The following is a 6,894-nucleotide window of genomic DNA, read 5'->3' as shown; positions in this document are numbered from 1 at the left end:
CCACTCACCCTCCTAATTTCTATAAGACAATAACCTCATTTGCTCTCCCACCATCTTTGGTGACTAAATAGCGCTTTGGGCGCGTCGTGAGCTCGCCATGTATGTGGAGGAAGCGTCAGAGTCCCGACCCTGCTAGCTGCAGAGTGGAGAATCCCCTATGCCTCTATCTCCATTCTGTCTCTTCTACCCGGGCTCAACTTACAGCCTGGGCCTGGCAAGACTGCTCCACAGTCTGCAAAATTCCACGGAGTGAGGTCTGAATTCTCTTCGAGGGTTCCTGGAACCGTGAGAAAGAAGCCAGGAAGGTGGATGGCCAAATGTAAAATAATTAAGAAGACAAGGTCTATGCATTTCACTAACTCACTTTCCTTCTCCCCATGCCCTTCCCTGAAATGGAGGCGGGAATGCTTTCCAACTGGAATGAGAACCTGTCTCCATTCTGAGCCAAGGCAGAGTTAAATAAGCCATTGTGCCATGTGCTTATGGGTAATTAGGCATGAAAAGAATCTGCAGTCAGCTCCCTCCATTGTTCCTCTCAAGCTGTCCTTTTGCCATGTGCCCGAGCCCCGGGGTCTTGGTGCTGGCACCACTACAGAGATATGGATGTCGTTGTCATGGCAACTCCTCTGTGCTAAGCAACTTTATGGTCTAATATTATTAAGAGGGCAGGGGTCAAAAGCCACTGAGGGACTTTGTCTCTGAAGCCCAGGATCACTGTGTCAGGGATGGGGCAGGACTGCACGCTCATGGGAGAAGAGGGGAGCTCAGGAAGCACCAGATTGCCCCCACCACAGAGCCCTTTGTGGCGGTGAGATGGCCACACTGTGAGGCCAATAAAATACGTCTCTGAGGCTTCTAAGTTTCTGTCTCCCGTGGCTCTGTCTCCGTGGCTGGCTCTCCCTCTTGGGAAAGGACGTGCTTGCAGTAGTCTTCATCCGAATGTGAATTCTAGAATGCCACTTCTGTTTGTATTTGTGTTTCCAGTCTGACTGCCAACTGTGAAATGAAAAGCATTGACCAGGAGGTGGTAGAAAATATTTGGGGGGTGGGGGACAGATCCCTTTCCCTCGAGCCCTACGCTTGCATACTGAAGGAGCTGCCTCTTCTTTCTGGTTTAACTTTTTATTAGACAAGAGTTCAAACGTTGACAAAAGTAGGGAGACTAGTATAATGAGCCCCCATGTTACCATCACCCCAGTTGCTTTCTCTCTACAGTTGTTCGCCTCGCCTGGCAGATCAATATGGAGCAGAAGGGGGTCCCTTATACCTCACTCCCCTCCACCTCAGCCTTAGCCGGGGAGGCTCTGGCTCAACAAGCTAGGATAAAAGATTTCTTCAAGAGTGACACAGAGGAAAATGTGTTGGGCCCTTCCCAGGCTCTTTTAGAACATTGCGTTAGATGCTGAATGTCAGGGCTTTCGTGGTGCCGCTGTCAGCCAGTCACAAGACCTAGGAATGCGTGGAGCACCCCCATAGCCAGCCAATCGGAGGCCAAAGGTGGCTGGCCTCTTAGCTATTACCTAAAAGACTGTTCCCTGCCTTTCCTGGGACGAGCTTCACGGACTGCGCCATCCAGTCATCCAAATCAGCAGATTGCCTCTCAGTGTTGACCAAGAGGAGGGTTCAAAAAAGGATCCCCATCTTTGACTCATGCTGTGCCTTTCCATATGAAGTGGCAAAATGTATCCACTGTTCTAACAGAATCTGTAAACCCTGCTAGCACTGCAGAGGGAGTCACAGTACCCTGAGCCCCCTTCTGAATCCGTTCTCGGCCTCAGTGGGCAGGGAAGAGGGGGCCATGCTGTACATGAGACTGTGTTATAATAGGGTTATTCTGATCTGTCTGGTAGTGAAGTAGATTTATGATGCTAACAAATTCTACTGAAAGGTGACATGGCATGAAAAAACTCAGGTTTAAAAAAATGATGCAAGAGGGTTGAAGAGGGGGAAGCATTTTCGTTCTACTCTACTCGGCTCTTTGGCTGGTCTCAGAATCAGATCGATGATAAGAGCGACTAAAAGGACGACACCAAAATTAATTTCCTATATAATTTTCCATAAAATTATGAGGCCCCAAAAGGCAGCCAGGTAATTGAAACTTTGTATCATCCTGACCTAAGGAAAGGGGTAGGGGTCAGGGAATGCAGAGGGGAGACAGGCCTTTTAGAGGAAGGCAGAGACAGTGTTTGGAAAACAAAGTTTGCCCGGGTACGCTGGTCAGTTTCTTAGATTAAAAAGATACCTGATAGCAGCTGTCTTCCTGGAAGAGACCCCCTTTCCAATATAACTTTAGGGGAAGTCATTTGAGGCAAGGTAAAGAGCTTCTTCCAAATCTGTTGCGTTTGGATTTCAGCGCAGAAGAAAGAATCCTTACGCCCAGTAGACATATTTTGCAGGAGTAAGATCTGTTTCCCTTCAGTCCCATCTTTGAAACTTCGGATAAGAAGTTTCATAATTTGGAAGCTGAGCTGGTAGTTTGCTTCGTCCCCTGCTTCATGGGATCAGCCTCGGTCATGAGACTAGGTTAGTTCAGTTAAACAGTTGGGTCTCGTTTTGGGAGGTCGGTAAGGTAGGTGTAAGTCAGAGTTAGGCCTATATTGTGTAAGGAAGCAACCAGGCATTTATTTATTTATTAAAAATATTTATTTATTTTTGAGAGAGTGAGAGGGAGCATGCACGTGTGCGTGAGCAGGGGAGGGGCAGAGAGAGAGAGGGAGAGAGGGAGGGAAAAAGAGAATCGTAAGCAGGCTTCTCCCTGGGGCATGAACCCACGGACCGTGACATCATGACCCCACCGAAGTCAGACGCTTAACCAACTAAGCCAACCAGGTGCCTCGTAACCAGGTATTTAATAAGAGCATATCTATTTTAACAACAAGAAAAACAATGCTTAATGATCCGAGCGACTATAATCTTAGTTTCTGAGTTCTGAAGGTAGCCCGTCAATGAAATTTCTAGATGTCAGGCTCAAAGCATCTTCAGTTAGAGGGAGGGCAGGCAGTGGCATTCTGACAGATCCTCTTGGTTTGCAGTCTGAATGTCTCTGGTGATCTTTCTGAGTGGCCCACACAGCGACAGGCACGCATATTGTTTAAACACGAGCCATGGTGGCAGTTTCTCTGAAGTTTCTATCAAATAGCTCACATTCAGTTTGCAGGGCTTCGGGGAAGAGGGCAGCTTTTGTTCTTCATGATTCCAAGTCAAAATGGGAGAAAAACTGGAAATGTTAATTTGGAGGGTCATAGCTAGATATGAGGAAACTAGAAGAATTTAGGATCCAGCCCAATTGGCGGGTAGGAAACAAAATCTCAAAGATAATAAACGGCACTAGGATCTAATAACCACAAAGGTGTGCTACCAGCACCTAATGTTTTCTCCCTAAAATCACCCTCATTTCGGGGCGCCTGGGTGGCTCAGTCGGTTAAGCGGCCGACTTCAGCTCAGGTCACGATCTCGCGGTCCGTGAGTTCGAGCCCCGCGTCAGGCTCTGTGCTGACAGTTCGGAGCCTGGAGCCTGTTTCAGATTCTGTGTCTCCCTCTCTCTGACTCTCCCCCGTTCATGCTCTGTCTCTCTCTGTCTCAAAAATAAATAAACATTAAAAAAAAAATTTAAAATCACCCTCATTTCTACCAGAGATGGCCAAATTAAGACTAATTGATTTGGAGAATGTGTCTAGTCTTAGCAAATTTGGCCTGATTATTTACCTAAGCGCAGAAAGAATAGTGATGGACCGTATAGTCTCTTTTAAATCTGCTTTGGTGGAACTTTTCGTAAGGAACCTCAGATTGAACCTTTAAAAACCTCTCAAGGCTGAGAAGCCAAGCCAAGGACTCCCCATCAGACTTTGCCTGCAAGACATATAGGCTTGGTGAACTCGTCTGTTCTGGAGGTTCCCCAAAATATCCCGAATTTCCTGTGCCTGCTCAAGAGGGGCTCTTCCTTCTTCATCCGGAAGGCTGTTGGGAACCCTGTAAGCAAGGTACCGGGCTGTTTTCCCAAAGGGCTTTATTGGCTCCATAAAGTCAACCTTGGTTCCTGAACGCTGACTGGCATATCTATCTGATCCTATGTACATTCTCGAACCTAGCATTCCAGTCAGAGCCTTGATAATATAATCAGTGTTTTCAATTGTGTTCTGTTACAAGGAGAACAGATTTTTACTGAACTTATACAAATAAACATATTGGCATAAAAAATATTCACCAAGTGTCTAAATTCCGGAGGGATTAGGTAGGGGGAAAAAGTAATTGTTTTATTCCCATTCACAAAGGTATATCTTACCCAACTGCTCTAAGATAAAAGTAGTTTAGGGGCACCTGGGTGGCTCAGTGGGTTGAGCGTCTGACTTTGGCCCAGGTCATGATCTCACAGGTCATGAGTTCCTGAGTTCGAGCCCCGTGTCAGGCTCTGTGCTGACAGCTCAGAGCCTGGAACCTGCTTCAGATTCTATGTCTCCCTCTCTCTCTGCCCCTCCCCCACTTGTGCTCTCTCTCTCTCTCTCCCCTCTCTCTCTCAACAATAAATAAACACTAAAACAAGTAGTTTAAAAGAAAAAGGTTAGGTCTATAAAAACAAAACATTAAGGAACTAACAATGTTTTAAACAAAAATCATAAAAATTATAATCATCCTCATCAGTTCATTCAGTCTCATGTAATTAATTCTTGTTCTGCTTGAATCCAGTTTTACCATTAGTTCTGGAAAATTTTTACCCAGTGTAGTTTCCTGATCTTAAAGTCATCAGAAGCCTGTTCCTGCCAGAGTTCTTTACATGAATCTCCTTGAAGATGAGTCACTTTTTCAGGAATGCTTTTGCAAAAGGATCGGAATAGAACAGTAGCTGTAAATGACGAGACTTAAAATGGCCATAGTCAAATATCTGATGAGAGTTCATTGTAATGCAGTTGATAAGCAAATTTGGTTATTTCTGACACACATTTTAAGATAATGACTAGATTTATGACTGATTGACATTATCGCAGGACATAGCAGAATTTAAGAGTTGTATAGAGTTTTTGGAACATGAATAAACCTATATAAATACAACACAAGCAAGGCTTGCTGTTAACTTCTTATTTGACAATGCAGTAAAACCTTGGCTTGTGAGCACAGTTTGTTCTGTAATCCATGCTTGTAATCCAAAGCACTTGTATATCAAAGTGAATTTCAAGAACCACTGGCTCAGTTCTGATCATGTGACATTCGGCATCGTGTACTACTCTTATTGCAAGACATCGCTCGTTGATCAAGGTAAAATTTATTAGAAATATTTGCTCGTTTTACAGAACACTTGCAGAACAAGTTACTCACAATCCACGCTTTTGCTACTTTCTATGTAATTTAACATGCCAAATAAGCTCAATTACTTTAATAGCTCTGCTTTTATAGAGAGAGAACAAATCTTTTGAGAAGTTCCAAGGACCCTCTACAAAATCCCAAAGCTAGTTCGAGATCAAAAAAACTTCATTTAGAATTTGATTTTGGGAAGTTTGTCAAAAATATCAAAAGGTGTAGACACTTGACTAAAAAGGATCTTAGACCATTATGAAACAATACTTAATTATCTATTTTACTAAAGTGGCAATAAAAGGTTTCAAACGCAAATACAGAAAGTTACATAGCTTTGAGTAAAACTTAACTCTTTTATTTATTTATTTATTTATTTATTTATTTATTTATTTATTTAAAGTTTATTTTTGAGAGAGAGAGAGTGAGGCAGAGAGAGAGGAAGAGAGAGAATCTCAAGCAGGCTCCGCACCATCAGCTTGGAGCCTGACATGGGGCTCGAACTCAAAATCTGTGAGATCATGACCTGAGCCAAAATCAAGAGTTGGACACTTAACTGAGTGAGCTGCCCGGGTGCCCCAAAACTTAACTCTTTTAATATTAAGATTCAAAATTACTCAAGATTTGGTTTTCTTAAGGAATTGAAGATCTGATAATGAAGATAACATTAGGCATAGGAAATTATTTTAATGAAACAAAAATCTTTGCTTTTTAGGCAGATTACTTAAAAGGTAAAGAAAAACTTTCACAGTCTTTTATCAGGAACAGACCAACAGTCCAAGAAAACTTTGTTGTTTTAGCACATGAAAGAAAATTAGTTCCCATTCAACGTAAGTTCACTATTGATATTAAAGCTTATTTTATTTTATTAAAAAAAATTTTTTTTTAACGTTTATTTATTTCTGAGACAGAGAGAGACAGAGCATGAACGGGGGAGGGTCACAGAGAGAAGGAGACACAGAATCTGAAACAGGCTCCAGGCTCTGAGCTGTCAGCACAGAGCGCGACGCGGGGCTCGAACCCACGGACCGTGAGATCATGCCCTGAGCCGAAGTCGGACGCTTAACCGACTGAGCCACCCAGGCGCCCCTAAAGCTTATTTTTAAAATCTTTATAATAACAATTCAATTTTAGCCAGCTTGATTATCCAAGGTAAAATTCTTTTTTTTCCTCTTTCTTTCTTCCCAACTCGGTATAACATTTTGCCCTTTATTTTTCTCTTTCCTGTTCTGAAATAACCAGTTTTGCTTTAGGGCAAAATCACTTTCATTTCCCTCAACAAAAATTCATCTCCATACCTCATATCTTTCCCTAGTCAAAAACACATTCTAGAATTATTCCTTGCATGCAGATTTGTCTCCCTTCTTATTTCCTGTAGCTTCAATTACATACATTAATTAGAACGCTTAACTCTTAGAAACATCAATTTCTAGTGAAAGCTAAGAAGTAAGAAATTGTGAACCGTTGCACCGGCATTTAGATTGACAAATTTATGAATACATTTCATAATTTCTGGAGACATATGCTTCTTCAGAGTACAGTCTTTCAACAGCACAAGACGTGTTTACCAACAGACCCAAATTTATCTTTTAGTTCCTCTGTAATAGG

The sequence above is a fragment of the Panthera tigris genome, chromosome D1, assembly GCF_018350195.1.
Source record: "Panthera tigris isolate Pti1 chromosome D1, P.tigris_Pti1_mat1.1, whole genome shotgun sequence".
In the NCBI taxonomy this organism is placed as follows: Eukaryota; Metazoa; Chordata; class Mammalia; order Carnivora; family Felidae; genus Panthera; species Panthera tigris.
Note: the sequence above shows the minus strand (reverse complement) of the source record.